Raw genomic sequence first — 16,270 nt, 5'->3', positions numbered from 1 at the left:
GGCTGCCACAAGCCATATGGCTCAGAGTTCTGCTCACTGGATGCTCTGTCTCACGCCAGTGTCAAACCCAATTGTGTCTGTCTCTGGTTCAGTTACTACAGCAGTCCACACAGCCGGCTGGCCTCTGCTGGACCATCAGTGTACAATGCATCTGAGGAAAGAGGTTCCTGTCCTTTGCGGAAGCAGTTAGCTTCCATCTCTTCTATAGAGACAGGAAGAGTAGATTTCTCATCTACATAAATAACTGGACCTAACACTTCCTGTAGCTCAGCTCGCAAGCGGCAAGTGGATGCAGTAGTTCTTTGTTGCAGACAAGCCTTCCCACTTAGCCAATGAGGGCTCCTGAACCATCTCACTATGAGAATTGGCTATACAGCCCCGGACCCACCCTGCAATGGGATGGGTGATCCTGTCATGGGGGCAGTTCCTGTTATGGCCTCTGTGGCCAACAGGGCTGCATATACTGCAGCTAAGGAGTTTTCAGCTAAGGAGTACCATACCTCTGCTCCCTTCCATAGTTGGGACCAGAAACCCAACGGTTGACATAGTCATTCTGATCGCTGCCACATACCCCATCCAAAGCCTTCCTGTGTCACATGCACATCTAGCACACAGGGACAGAAGGATATTTCTTCCCTCTTCTGGAGAGGAACAGCCAAATGGTCCTTTAAATGCACAGGATGTGCTTTTTGGGGCCATACCCCCATGGTCTGGGCAGATAATTTAGGTCTGCACGGGTGTACATGTACCAGGGGCTACACTTGCACAGCACCAGTTGCTGGTGCAGCCACTGCACCCCTTTGGGTCACCTGGCTGCTGTTACTGTGACTTCAGTGACTGCTGTCTTCTTCTGGGGCCTCTTTGACAGGCGCCCTCCTACACTGTGTGGAGCCTGCTGCTGCTGCTACTGTTGCAGCTAGTTGACCCTCCTGCCCCCTTATCAGTGCGCTTTCTGGGTGTCAACTCCAGCCTGTTTTCTTGCAGTCTCCCAGGTCACACTGTCAGCTCTAATAGCTTCCATGGCAGCCCCACCTTCTGGAACTGTGCTGCAAATCTCAGTTCCCCATGCACAGCCTTGGCACACAAGCACAACAGCAAAAGCTACTTGTCCACCACAGTCCCCGCCTGTTCTGATCAGCACACTCTGAGCAGAGCTTTCTGGATGCTAGCACTGCCACTGTCAGAGCACCTGGCCCATGCTGAAGTCCTCTGGCCCAGGCACTCTTGGCAACTGTGTTCCATGTCTATGTGGGGCAGGGGAGGGGATACTAAACTGCCTAAATTCAAACTCCCCCAGGCACCATAGTCTGCTGCCCTCAGGGAACTCAGTTCATTTTCCCCCACGCTTTTGCCCTGAATTGCTCACTATGAGTGGAGAGGTGGGGTGCCTCAGCTCCACTGCTTGGAGGCTTTTCACCCAGGCACAGATTCAAGCCTTCAAGGATTTTTTTTCTGCCTTAGTTTTGTGTAACTTCACCAAGTCAGAAAGTGCAGTCTCTTATTCAGCCTTCAGGGCTTCTGCTACCTCTCAAGTCTCTTGGAACTTCACTGCATCATGAAGCAGTAGTCTTTATCTCAGCTTGCAAAACTGAAGGAAACATCCAGCTCACAGACCCCATGCCCACACAGGCACTGGGCTTTTCTAGATCATCTCCACCACCCAAGGGGTTCCTCCACTGTGTCTGTGCACCACTGACATTGGACCAGTCCTGGGAGGGGAAGACCAAGTCCCCAGGAGCCTTGCCACCCATTCAGGCCCCCTCCCTGGGGATCCTGCTACTGGCTTGTCTGTGTTCATACCATACAGCAACAAATCATTCTACTATTATCTAATTGTGTTGCAGCCTGTCAAGTCTGGTCAGGTCCATTCTAGCTCCAGAGAGATAGAAGAAAATATGTGGAGCCATGAGAAAGCTTGACATCCCTTTATCCATGGGTGGGCGAGCCATGCACACTGCAAGCTGCATGTCTAGTGAGAAGCCTTTAGTGTCTTAAGGACTAGAGGCAAACAAAGCCATCAAAAAGCCAGAAAATTATATAAATAGCATAATTCTGTGCATGTGAGCCCATTTCATGTTATGGAAACAGTTTATTGGATCCAATCTGAAGACTATGAGAACACTACTTATCAGGCCCCTTCAAGGCTTTGGGAACACTGCTTCCATTAGATACCCAGACACCTGGATGAGGAAGCCAAACTGCCTCCACTTATCCTACAATAACCTTAACTTCTTCCTCTATTTTAAGACCATACTCAATCATTTCTGTGAGCATCCTGATTACCAGTGTTTTGAACTCTGCATCTGATATGTTGGCTATCTCATCATTGCTTATTTCTATTTCTGGAGCTTTGATCTATCCTTTCATTTGGGCCATATTTTTTTTTGTCTCAGCATGCCTATTAAATAGTAAGGAGAAGAGCCAGGGTGGGGCTACCCACATCATTGTGTTGTAGTGCTGTGTGTGAAGGAGGGGTCAGAGAAAGGACAATGTTGCTTGTGTGGCTCTCACTGGCTTTCAGTCACTTCCTCCACTACTGACAAGCAAATTGGTCCCTTCTAGTGCTGATTCCCAGGTGGATGGGTTTGTATATGTTCTAGGACCCTGTGGGCCTCTCCAGTGAACTCTCCTGTGAATCTGGGAGTTTCTCCCACTGCCGCAACCCCCACAGATTTTTTACAGCCAGAGGTTTTGGGGCTTTCTTTCCCCACACTGGGACCTTGGTTTCCATTGCTGTTTCTTTGCCTCCCCTCAAGTTGTTCATCCTGGTTTATCCTAATTTAAATCTGGGACCACCAGCTGCCACCTTGCCACACATCCTCTCTGCCCTGGCTGTCCATCTCTGCTCCTCCTTCCAGTCCAGATGAATGTTTCTTCTTTAATTCTTTAGTTGTCAGACTTCCATACATTTCCATTTGTGGCAGTTCTGGTTTGTTTTTGTTTCTAAATTTGTTGTTGTCCTTCTTTTGGTTGTATGAAGAGGCAACATGTATCTACCTACACCTCCATTTTAGCATGTGTTTAGCACATTTTTAGCACATGTTTTTTGACCCACTGTGACAATCTCTGCTTGTTTAACTGGTGTTTTAAACCATTGACATTTAAAGTGATTATTGGTATAGTTTGGTTATTGGTTACTGTTTTCTATGTGTTTCTCTTGTTGTTTACTCTTATATTTGTCTTCTGTTCTTTTTCTGACAGTTGTGCTTTTAATTTTTGAGCACTTTGTAAGATTCCCTTTCCTCTCATTCTTAGCATCAATTATATTCTTTATTACTTTTTAAAATAAGTGCCCTTTATTTTACAAAATATATTTTTAACTAATCCTACTCCACTTTTAAGTAATACTATACTGCTCCACTGGTAGTGAGCACCTTATAAAAGGAAAAAATCTTAATTCTTTCTTGCCATTCCTTGTATCATTTCTACCATTTACTTCACTTATGTATTAGCATACATAAGCATACAGAAGCACACACAAATAAAAATATTGTTGCTGTTGTGATTTTGAATAAATGTTATCTGTTAGATCAGTTAAGAATAAGGAAAATACGTTTTTCTTTTACCTTCACTTTTTCTTTCTCTAATGCTCTTCATTTCTTTAGTGTAGAGCCAATTTTCTGACCATATCATGTCCCTGATCTCTAAGTAACTTCTTTGGACATTTCTGCCAAAGCATATCTACCTGCAACAGATTTCCTCAACAATTTTTGGCTTATCTGAGAAAATCTTTATTTCTCCTTTAATTTTGAAGGATAATTTCACAGGGTATAGAATTTTATGCTGCAGTTTAATTTTTTCTCCAACACTAAATGTTTCACTACATTCTCATTGTTTACATGATTTCTAAGTAGAAGCAAATGTAATTCTTATCTTAGCTCCTCTATACGGAAGTTTCCCCTCAACATGGCTTCTGTAAGGATTCCATTTTAATTTTTCTGTAGCTTGAAAGTTATATGTGTAGGTTTAGTTTTGGATTTGCTTGTTTATTTGTTTTTGCTTTTACTTTTTACTTGTTGGTGTTCTCTGAGCTTCCTGAATCTGTGGTTCATTATTGTGGACAAACAGTATTTTTAAATACATTTCTTATGTTCTTTTTTTCTTTTCTCCTTCCACTACTACCATTACATGTGTGTTATATCTGCTGCAGTTGTCACATAGTCCTTGTATATTATTTTTCTTTTTTAGTCCTTTTTTATTCGAGTTTTAGTTTTAGAGGTTTATGTTGATATATCCTCAAGCTTAGAGATTATTTCTTCAGCTCTATCCAGTTTACTAATAGGCCCATCAAAGGAGTCATTCATTTGTTATAGTCTTTTTGATCTGTAGCACTTCTTTTTTTTTAATTCCCATTTCTCTGTTCATGTTGTGTGCTGTCTACTTTATCCTTTAGAGACCTTAGAATATTAATGATAGCTATTTTAAGTTATATGTTGCATCATTCCAACATCACTGCCATATGTGAGTTTAGTTCTGATATTTGTTCTCTCTTCCAACTGTGTTTCTTGCTTTTTAGTATGTGGTTTTGTTTTGGGTTGAGAGTTGAACATGATGAATTTGGTAAAAGAAAGTGTGTTAAATAGACCTTTAATAATGTGCTGGCAAGGTATAGGAGAAGAGCAAGCATAAGACTCTTAATCATAGTCCTATGATTAAGTCTGACTTTTAGTGAGCCTGTGTGTCTAAACTTTGAACTTCAAAAGTTCTTCTCGGTCCTTTCCTCTTTTATGCTAGGCAAGATGGCTAGAGTTGGCTGGAGTGGAATATTTCTCTCTCCTCATGTAGATAGGTAGAATGCCTGGATTTTTGCATTTCCCTTCCTCCAGGTTGGTTAGGCTCTAGTAAATCCCCATATTTTGGCCTCTGATAAAATAATTTATATGATGTCAAGCCTTGTTAAAAAGAATAGAATGTTCCGACATATTTAAAATGGTTCCTTTCCCCCTCTCCTTACCACTACCGTGAGAGGATTTTTGCTGATATTTATTGTGAGAACCTGGCCAAACTCATAGCGATAAAATTCACTAAAGTGTAGCAGCCACCCATGACTGACTTCCCTAGAGTTTTTATCTCTCAGACTTGTCCATACTTAACTTCTAGCAATTTATTAATAGGTTTACCTACCCCAGTATTGGTTCATTCAGAGGTTTCTGCTTGAGGGTTTCAGTTTTAATAAGTTGTGATTCTTGGTATTTGCCTTCCTGTTTCTCTAATTTTGTGGTTAGAATCTTGTTCTGTGACCTCACTTCTAAGAAATGTTGATTGTTCACTTTGTTGAGCTTTTCCCTTGTTGTTAGGATGGAGTGGCAACTTCTAAGTTCCTTACATGCTGGACTGGAATTCAGAAGCTCCCATGTGTTGTCTATTTAAATTCCCCACTTATACTATGAGATAGCTGCTACTTTTATCATTAACTTAAGGATGAGAGATTGAGGATCAAATGGTTTAGGTGACTTTTCCAAGGTCACACAGTTACCACTGACAGAGCAAAACTTGAAATTAAATCTGCCTAGTTCCAATGCCTACATTCTAATCCACTATCTTCTACCATGCTAACATTATTGGCTTAAAAATGTGTTGCAGAATTAATTACAATTTAGTTGTGTTTGTATGTCCTAATGTAAATCCCTTCCATATTTTAATCTTTCTTCAAAGCTCCATTCAAGGCTTATCTCCTCCAAGAGGCCTTTTTCAGCCTTCTCCAATATCTTAATGTTTAGTTGATGTGGTAGGCAGACTAATGCTTAATCCTTGTCATCAAAGCTGTGAATATGATAGGTTTAATCGCAAAGAGAAAATATGGCTGCAGGTAGAATTAAGATTGCTAATTAGCTGACCTTAAAATATAGAACTTATCTTGGATTATCAATATAGTTTGAATGTAATTGCAAGAATCCTTGAAAGCAGAAGAAAGCATAATTCAGAGGAAGATGTGACTATGGAATAAATAAACAGAGGGCCACATCATTGCTGGCTCTGAAGATGGAGGATGAAACCATAAAGGAATGATGGGTGGCCTGTAGAAGGCAAGGAAATTAATTTCCCTCTGAAATATGTAGAAAGAAATATATCCTTTCCAATATTTTGATTTCATCCCAGTGAGACCCATATCAAACTTCTAATCTATAGAAATGGGAGATAAATTTTGTTTTAAGCCACCAAATTAGTGATGATTTATTAGTGTAGTTCCAGGAGCCCAATACATTTGAACCTTTTGAACTCCTGCTGCAGAACTGATCATCTTAATCAAACATTTATCAAGTCTTTAATGGGGCAGCCTTGTATTTATTGACAATCAGCTTTTAAAATATATGATTTTCCTCACAATTAGAGTATACATTCTTTGAAGGCAGGGAATATGCCACATCTTTTGCTACCAACTGAATTAAGTACATTGGTTTGTATTAAAGATGTCCAATAGTATTGACAGTGGTGACTCCTTACACAGGTAAAGATGTCATTCATTTCCTTCTAAGCAAACTTTTTTAACCAATCTCTATTAATAAGTGGTTTAGAATGTTTATTTCACAAATTCTTCTTCTCAGTTTCTACATCTAGAGAGCTGAAGACTGCTTTAGCTAAGTTGATAGTTTCTGGTAGAAGTGTGATATTTGTAACTTCTTTTTTTTAATAACTACATCAGAGACAAGTTATTTCACAAATCAACTTAAAATGAAAAAATAACTTACTTTCTAGTTAATAAAACACAAGCTATACTTTTGGATGTTTTGCAAACTTCAATTCAAAAGTACCTCACTCAGAAGTGCAATTTTCCTGGTTGCTAGGTACTTAGTTATTTTTTAATGTGTAATACTGTCTTTTTGGAACATTTTAAATTAATACAGAAAGACAGAGTGTTTAAACAAAACAATCACTAAATGTAATCATTAATTATTCATCAGGACCATATTTAAGTTTCTTTTACAATGCTGATTTCTTGTGCAGCTTAATGTGGAGTAGCCATGATTTTAACTATCTCATAACTTCAGTGAAAATCTGCAGAGATCCAATTATGATGTCATTATAATGAGAGATTAAAATAAGAAAATGTACAAGGATGCAAGTCAAAAAAGAATCTATTATGATGTCAATTTGATGTCATAGTAAATATGATGGGAAAACTATTACAGTATCTGTCTTTGGAGAACCCACATTGAAGGACTTGTTTATAAAGGGATGCCAGTACATGTTGGAGAGTTATATCAAGTGATGAAAACAAAAGTCAAGTAATATCTTATATATCAATACATGATCTACAGAAATTCCAAGGCCATGGTTTACTATAATGATGTTTGTAAGCATCAGTGAAGAGTAAAATGCCCAACAAAGAGTAGGATGTGAGCCACTTGGTAACAGTGCTGCCAAGCTTAATTAGTCATTAACATGGCAGCTGAAAAATTCTTCATGGTGGCATATCTCTGTTCAAATGGACAACACAAGAAGGTTAATATCTTGTCCTTAACTGTTAAAGATGAAGAAATCATGTCAGCACAGTGTTCATGAGTTAGAACCTTTGTATTATTTTTTCCATATCCTTCTCCACTTGATAGTTCCTCTTAACTATTGCCTAGGTATAGATTATTTACAAATTAATTTTCAGCACCAGACAATATTTTGTTTAAATATCTTTAAAGTAGGTAGAGGTTAGAAGAATGAATAATACTGAAATTCATAATCTAGAATTCAAATCTTAGATTTGAAAATGCCCATGAACTTCCTGAAATTGTATACACAATTTTATGCAGAAATGCATATAGATATTTGGGAGGGGTGGTTGATGCCGACCCTGGCTTGTGGGGTCTACCACATTGTGGATGAGATACTAGAAATTCACACGGACTACTGAGTTCTGTGGAGGAAAAGGGATGGCATGGCTTCTCGCTCAAGAGGAGAAAAAGCCTTGGAGCACCTCGGCCACTGTCTCAAAGGGAGAGCACCTCGAACCTGACCCTTGCCTTGACAAGCTTTTATTCCTTTTCTGGGCACATTACATGATGGTCTTCATTTACTATGCACAGGTTTGCTTTAGGTGGTTACCTTTTACAGAAAACAAAGGAGAGGATGCCCGCTAATCACATCAAAGAAGAAGGATATTTGCAAATGCAAAGGGAAAAGTGGTTGAATTGGTTACACTCATCCTTGGAAGGTTTAGCATAGATTTTAGGAAGTTACTTTGCAGCAAATGTCTTCAATTCAGGGTGAGGGAGTTTTTAGCAAAAAGAAAGAATCAAAGAGGCCTAGGTACATTGCAGGCCTGATTCCCAATGGGATAACCTATTCGTGGGCATGGGTCCTGTGCATCTCCCAGTGGGAACTGGGCCCACGCCATGCAAAATGGTCTCCTACATACTATGTTGTGCTTTTTTTAAGACAGAAGACTAATATGGTTAAAAGAGGTATATATGGGTGTCAAGTTGAGAAGGGTCTGCCTTTGGTGGTTTTATACTGAATCAAGAAAAAACTATACTTCTTAGAATTCCTTTCTCTGTTCAGTTCTATGTTAGTATTGACCTCTAGAAAAAAAGTTCTGTGAGATTTTGAAGGTGAAAGTGAAGCACCAGCTATTATGTTTTTAATGTTGGTGTAGGCATAAAATCTAGGCACCATTGCAGCCCATGTACATTGTGGCTGATTTGCTGACTTACCTTGGTAGTTTAGAGCAACAACCAGGCATACAGCTACTCCAGCTCCTACAATAACTCCTTCAGCTTTTCTGAGTCTGGGGTTAGGCACACATTCAACTCCATGACAAACTTTGGCAGCTCCTTCTGCAAGTTGCATGCATTGATAAACTTGAAAACAGTGATAGACAAACACAGGTTGCATTGTCTCCTCTTGTGTTTCAGTTAGTCCTTATGAGTTGTAGTCTGCTCTTATTCTGCTCTGCTTGGTTTTCTCCTCAAATTCTTGCCCTGCTGACCATTACCAACTGTAGACCTACCTCATGTATAGAGGCATCAGTCTTCCATTGTTTTCAACCTCAGCTTCCACAATTGTACAAGATCCAAACATACAGTAAATGATTGATTCCTGTGGGGAACCAGGCCCCCAGGAAGGGGTCAAGAGTTAGGGTCCTGCATTGTGAGAATGATGCTTGGGCCTGTTCCTTGGCCTCGGGGGAGGTGACCTGACACTACCCCGGCCTTGTTTGTTATCGGATTGTTCCCAAGAGAAGGACGGGGAGGCGCCGGAGCCTTGGGGCGATGCGTCGTGTCCTTGGAGTTAATCTAAACCAGGATGTTTGTCATGTCTCGGGATGTTCTGTACGTGACCTGGAGGGGTGTGTAAACTTTCTTGAACAAAGACTCTCTTCGTGTAGCAAGCATTCTATTTTTAGAACATCTCACTATATAATGACAGGAGTTTTCAATAAACTTGCCTTTTGCCACCAGAGCAACTGGTCGCTCTCTCTTTTCAGTCCGTCACTGCGCGTCTCGAACCCACTGCCTCGCTGGCCGCGGCAAGTGGCGCCCGAACAGGGACCGGAACCAGGGGTCTTCGGGGGACCACCAGAGTCCTGAGATTGACGACAGCAGAGCCTGACAGGACCGCTGCTACAGGGGCCCGGTAAGTACACGAAAGAAAAAGAAAAATGAAAGTAGCAGGGAGTAGACGAAGAGAGCTAATAAAAATGGGGGTTTCGCTTTCTACCGAGAGGGAACTCTTTGAGCAGGTACTGTGTTCCCTATTGAGGGGACGGGGAATTTCCACGTCGAAAGGGCAAATCCATCACTTTGTAGATTTCGTTCAGCAGATCTGCCCGTGGTTTCCAGAAGAAGGGACTATAAATATAGATACGTGGAAGAAAGTGGGGGAGCGCATCAAAGAGCATTATCAAACTAATGGCCCTGAGAAGACACCTGTAGATGCGTTCTCTCTTTGGTCTCTTGTTCGAGACTGCTTAAGGGGGGATTCTGAGCTTGCCAAGTGGGAGCGCAGCACGCGGGGCAGTCTCCGTGCTGCTCGCTCGGCGGAGAATCTATATTCCCCACCACCTCCGCCGACCGCACCTCCCCTAAAATGGGCACCGCTGAAGTATGATCAGCCAGAAGTGAACTTATCGGAGAAATCGCGGGCTCCCGATCCAGCAGAAGTTGATTGGGAGGACCTTGCTGAGCAGGCAGCATCGTATCACCCCCCTCAGGAGGTGTTCCTCGCCTTGGCCGAGGATGAGAAGCCGGCCGGCGAGGCGAATCCAACCCTGAAAGAATTATTGTCTGTGCTTAAAGAATTAAGGGATGAGCGAGTTCAAGAGGGCGTGAAACCGTTAAGAGGTAAACGGGTGGGGTCCGCGCAGTCCGCCCGGAGGATTCAACCCGGTGGCGGGTCCGGCCGTGCCGGCGGCCCGGCGGGTCTTTCCCGCTTCCCCGTGCCTCCCGGTCCCTCCCCCGCCCTTCCCCTCCCCCGCCACCCGGCGGGTGCGTGGGGCCGGGCGGGCGGGGCCGGGGGTGGGGGTCGCCCGGGGGACCGCCCCGGCTGGCGACCGGCCGCCGCCGGGCGCATTTCGCCCTGCGGCGGTGCGCCGCGACCCGGCTCCGGGACGGCTGGGAAGGCCGGGCGGGGAAGGTGGCTGGGGGGGCCCCTTCGTTCCCCCCTCGCGGGGGGTCGGGCGGGGGGCCCGCCCTCCCGAGTGTTACAGCCCCCCGGCAGCAGCGCTCGCCGCATCCCGGGGCCGAGGAAGCCGAGACCGTCGCCCCGCTCGGCCCTGGCAGTTAATTATCATTCCCACTTCGCTGACACCAACGGGCGCTCTCTACCAACAGGGTGTTTTGCAATGGCTCCATGGCTCCGCCACCCCGCGGAAAGCCCTTCCTTCCTACCCTACCCTGGTGGCGGAGCGCGTTCAGCAAGGCCGTAAATTATCTATACAAGTCCTAGGTAGGGATCCTCCCACAATTATTATCCCCCTATACTGCAGAGCAATATTCTTGGTTGATGAATTTTAATGACTCCTTTGCTCTTGCCTTTGAAGGGTTTGCAGGTGAAATAGCTCATCACCTCCCGGCATGACAAGATTCTACAGTTCGCGCACGTTGCCTCTTTCATTTTTCCTAAGGTTGTCGTCAGTGACCCCATCGCAGGGGCCATTTCTCTCTTCACTGACGGCTCCTCTAATGGCAGAGCATCTTTAGTTACTCCTGATAAAACTTTTGTATGGTCCACCTCCTTTTCATCTGCACAGGAAGTTGAGCTCTATGCAGTGTCCCGCGCGTTAGAGCTTTTTCAGCAGGCAATCAATCTTTACACTGACAGTCAATATATCGTTCGTGCCTTATCTGTCCTTGAAACAGTCCCTCTGATCCATACTCACAACCCTACTATTTTCCAATTATTCCTTACAATTCAATCCCTCCTTCAATCTCGTTCTTCCCCTTGTTTTGTCGGACATATTCGAGGTCACTCCCGGCTCCCTGGTCCTCTTACGCAAGGTAATCATTTTGCTGATCTTCATACACAAGTCTATCTGTCACAGGTACAGCAAGCTACGGATTCTCATGCCCTTCACCATCAGTCAGCCCGCTCGTTACGATATCAATTCCGCTTGACCAGGGATGCCGCACGACAGATTGTCAAGTCATGCTCTTCCTGTGCTCCCTTATCCCCTGTTCCTCATTTTGGCGTCAACCCTAGGGGCCTTCGCCCTAACGATCTCTGGCAGATGGATGTAACCCACCTTCCCTCCTTCGGGAAACTTCAATATTTGCATGTTACGATTGACACCTGTTCTCATTTTTTATGCGCTACACCCCTTCCCGGCGAAAATACCCGTAACGTTATTCTTCACCTCCTTTCCTGTTTTGCCATTTTAGGAACCCCTCGTGTACTGAAAACTGATAATGCTCCCGCCTATACCAGCCGTACTTTCCACGATTTTTGTCTCTCTTTTCGAATTATTCACAAAACCGGTATCCCTTATAATCCACAGGGCCAAGGGCTTGTTGAACGTGCCCATCTTACTTTGAAACACCAGCTTACTAAATTAAAAGGGGGGAGATGGTATGATCCTCGGTCCCCGAAATTACTGTTAGCCCATTCCCTTTTCATTTTAAATTTCCTCACTCTAGACGCCGAGGGGCGCTCTGCAGCTGACCGTCATTGGAGCCCACGTATGAGTCAATACCCACAAGTTTATTGGAGAGATCCCATTGACGGGTCACACCATGGCCCAGACCCAGTATTAGTATGGGGGAAGAGGGTATGTGTGTGTTTTTTCCCACAGACGCTGAGACTCCTCGTTGGCTGCCTGAACGCTGTGTTCGTCATGCACCCAGTCACTTGGGAAGACAACGAGTTCATTCCAGTTTATGTCAACAACACCCAGGTACTGGGCACCCCTTCCGTCGGACACATGATACCAGTGAGTGCGATGGTCAATTATTCAGGCATATCTACGACGCAGCCGCTTTGCTTCTCCACCTCTCTGGAAAACTGTACTCTTATCCAGAGGTATGAGGACTGGGACAGTGACTTTAGTAATGGGACTCACTGGGGTGTTGATATGCTGTATTTGAAACGCAACAATACCTCCGCCACGATTGGCATAGGAACTCCCCCTGCCGACATTCCAACTTGCAGAAGTCGGACCCGTCGCCCAGCCAATGGGGACCGGCCTGGAGGATTTGCCATCTCAATCAAACAGTTTGCGATCAAGGGGTTTGTGACTGGAGTGACTTTCGCAACGGCTCGTTGTGGCCTCAAAATCTTCTCTACGGAATTTGGACCAGAAACAATAGAACCTATCAGACTATGTTGTGGAAAGCTGTGGCCTCTCTTCAGTATATTACCGTAGCAAAGAGAGCGGTCCAATGGATGCACATAGGAGCTCAGGACGCCATCTCTTGGTCTGGAAATCAGAAGAATGTTTCTGTGATAGCTTGTGTGCCCGACCCTTTCGCATTCATCGCTGGAGACTTGCAGGTCTCTCATAATACTGTATATAACCTAACCTGTGATCAGTGCTATCTAACTAACTGCCTTAATTTATCTATGAATGTTAGTTCATTTGCTATATTGAAACAACCTTCTTTTGCCTTTGTACCTGTTAACCTTTCCACCCCTTGGTATGAGGACCCTGGTTTTGCTATCATCCAAAAGGTTAATGACTTAATGTTGGCCCGCACAAAACGGTTCATAGGAACCGGAGTCGTTGTCCTTATCTTACTGCTTTGTCTTCCGTGCATTTTGCGATATCTACTTGGGCATATCCAAAATCTATACCTCGATTTAAAAAGACAAAGATTGGATTATAAAAGACATGAGGTACCTATTGCCTTGTCCTAAACAAGAAAGGGGGAGATGTGGGGAACCAGGCCCCCAGGAAGGGGTCAAGAGTTAGGGTCCTGCATTGTGAGAATGATGCTTGGGCCTGTTCCTTGGCCTCGGGGGAGGTGACCTGACACTACCCCGGCCTTGTTTGTTATCGGATTGTTCCCAAGAGAAGGACGGGGAGGCGCCGGAGCCTTGGGGGGCGATGCGTCGTGTCCTTGGAGTTAATCTAAACCAGGATGTTTGTCATGTCTCGGGATGTTCTGTACGTGACCTGGAGGGGTGTGTAAACTTTCTTGAACAAAGACTCTCTTCGTGTAGCAAGCATTCTATTTTTAGAACATCTCACTATATAATGACAGGAGTTTTCAATAAACTTGCCTTTTGCCACCAGAGCAACTGGTCGCTCTCTCTTTTCAGTCCGTCACTGCGCGTCTCGAACCCACTGCCTCGCTGGCCGCGGCAGATTCCATTTTACTCAGAGAAGTTCTGATGCCTTAATCAAATTCTGATACAATTTTAGCACCTCAGCTTCTCAACAGCCAAAATCTGCTAGGTTTCTCCATCTCTATGTTCGTACCATGAGGCAGGAGACAGAATAGGAATAAGGAAGCCTTGAGACACCACACTGCCATCAGCCAACCAATGTCCAGTGTCCTGGTCACCAAGAAACACCTTGTGGCACCCAGCAAGGGCTCTGCATGCACACCCTAGCTTAGCTGACTGTTGTTTCACCTTGCTTCATTATCATGCTATTACAATAAATTAGCATTGAAGTTTGACCCCTGGGTGAGTAATTAAGGAAGATTGTGGGAAATTGCATGCACAGAAGTTTAAAACTTATATAACCACTTGTGCATGTGTCGTAAAAAGCCCAACAAAGGAAACAAAGGAATTCAGAAAAAAAAACCCTACCCCATACAAAGCCCACACCCTTTCAGAAGAAGGGGGGCAATTCTTGCTAGCTGAGGTGGCCTGTCCCCTTATCTTGGAAAGTACATTTTTCTTTTTTTTTTAACAACCTTTTTTGTTTTAAAGATTTTGTTTATTTTTAGAGAGGGAAGGGAGGGAGAGAGAGAGAGAGGGAGAGAAACATCAATGTGCCGTTGCTGGTGGTCATGGCCTGCAACCCAGGAATGTACCCTGACTGGTAATCTAACCTGCGACACTTTGGTTCGCAGCCCGTGCTCAATCCTCTGAGCTACACCAGCCAGGGCTGGAAAGTACATTTTTCTTAATAAATCTCACTTCTTCACTTACTCTCTGTAGTCCATTCAATTCATTGCTCACAACCACCAAGCTCCATCTCCATCTGTAGCACCACTTACAATTTGATGAATACCTACAGAAGAAAATCTGCTTGGTCTGTCTGGTTCACTTTTCTGCTCTTCCCTTTTATTTTGGATCTTTGCCAGTTATTTATTGGCTACTTTGGGAGCTGTGGGCTCCATTTTTTTTTCTCTCAGCCTTATGAAATTGCCAAAAAGCTCTGTAGACTCCTCAGAGACTTAGTGACCATTTCTTCACAGCTGCTTAGTTTACCACCCTCTATTAATGCCTCTTATGAATCAGCAAATTCCTTGAGGGGAATGAAAAGTAAAATGTTTGTCATATGCGGGATAAATTTTTTCTTTTCTCTTGAAGATTGATTATTTAATTCTGTCTTCCTGTATACTCTCTGATACCTCTAAAAAGTAGACTTTTTTGTACTTTTTAGATTTTTAAATTGTTCTCTTTGTTCTTTTCTTTCAAGATTTTGCACACAAACAACATTTTTCCTATCAAACTATCCTTTACAACTTCACTTCCACCACCCTAGGCAGACAGTGTCTTCATTACTGAAGTTTCAATAACACTTTGCATATGGCTCTTTTGGCACTTATCTTATTCTAATATTATCAGTTAACATTTCTATTGCCTGTACTGGAATGTCCGTTACTTGAGGGCAAAAACTATTTGATCCTGTGCACAATGCTTAGTACATAGGATGACTCAATGTTTAGTGAAGGAATTATATATAAATGTTCAATAGATGCTTTTTAACTGACTCTAGAGGTTGAAAAGTTTCTTTTGTGTTTGATATTTATAATTAAAACATTCTGTTTTTAAAATACATTGGTACTTCAGGGAGTCTGTATCTAAATATATTTACTTTTTAATCTACTTATTTAATACCGGTTAACTCCCAGAAATCTTATAGTTTTGCAATGAATCAACACATTTATTCTAAAAGAATAAATAGGATTTTCAGAGAAAATATTTTATGGTAAATTGTTGTTTTAAAGATAAAAAAAAGACAGCCGCCAACTTTGGGAATTGCATAAGCACCAAATAATTGTAAGTATCTAATCATTCTGTCTGTACTATTTCATGCTCCACCTTTGACTTCTTATGACTTCCTCTCCAGAGTGTAAAATAGAGTAATATATTCACATTAACTATGAAAGTAAACCTTTCAATTAATTATCTGGAATCTTTGTCTAATCAACATAAGGCATCTGGGTTTTTAGAAACATCTAGATGATGGACTAAAATTTTCACTTTGCATCCAGATGTTTTGATGTCATGTAGACACATTCTATTGCTCAAATAAATGGATTCTTATTATAAACATTAACACAAAGCCTTTTCTCAAAGAAGTATGATTTATATCACTTTCCTTTTCTTCTGACTGAATTTCACTTATGCATGTTTCTAGCATTGGCTAAACATTAGTAAAACAAAGCCATACTATGCATAAACACTATTTTTTAGTATATTATCAGAATGGAACATTTAGTTTCCTGAGAAACTTTTAATAAAACAGACATGATGAATGATTCAATTTAATGAATCAACATGCATTGATTCACTGCAAAACTAAAAGATTTCTGGGAGTTAACAGGTATTAAACAGTTACATTTGTTCATGTCCTTGCTATGTATATATTGCCACTTATTGAGCTTGTCAAAAACACAGAAAAGAGCATAGTAGAGAGACAATGTTTACTGCAAAGAAGAAGTTA

Source organism: Phyllostomus hastatus, unplaced genomic scaffold (genome assembly GCF_019186645.2).
Source record: "Phyllostomus hastatus isolate PE091 unplaced genomic scaffold, TTU_PhHast_1.1 phas_scaffold_28, whole genome shotgun sequence".
NCBI lineage: Eukaryota > Metazoa > Chordata > Mammalia > Chiroptera > Phyllostomidae > Phyllostomus > Phyllostomus hastatus.
Note: the sequence above shows the minus strand (reverse complement) of the source record.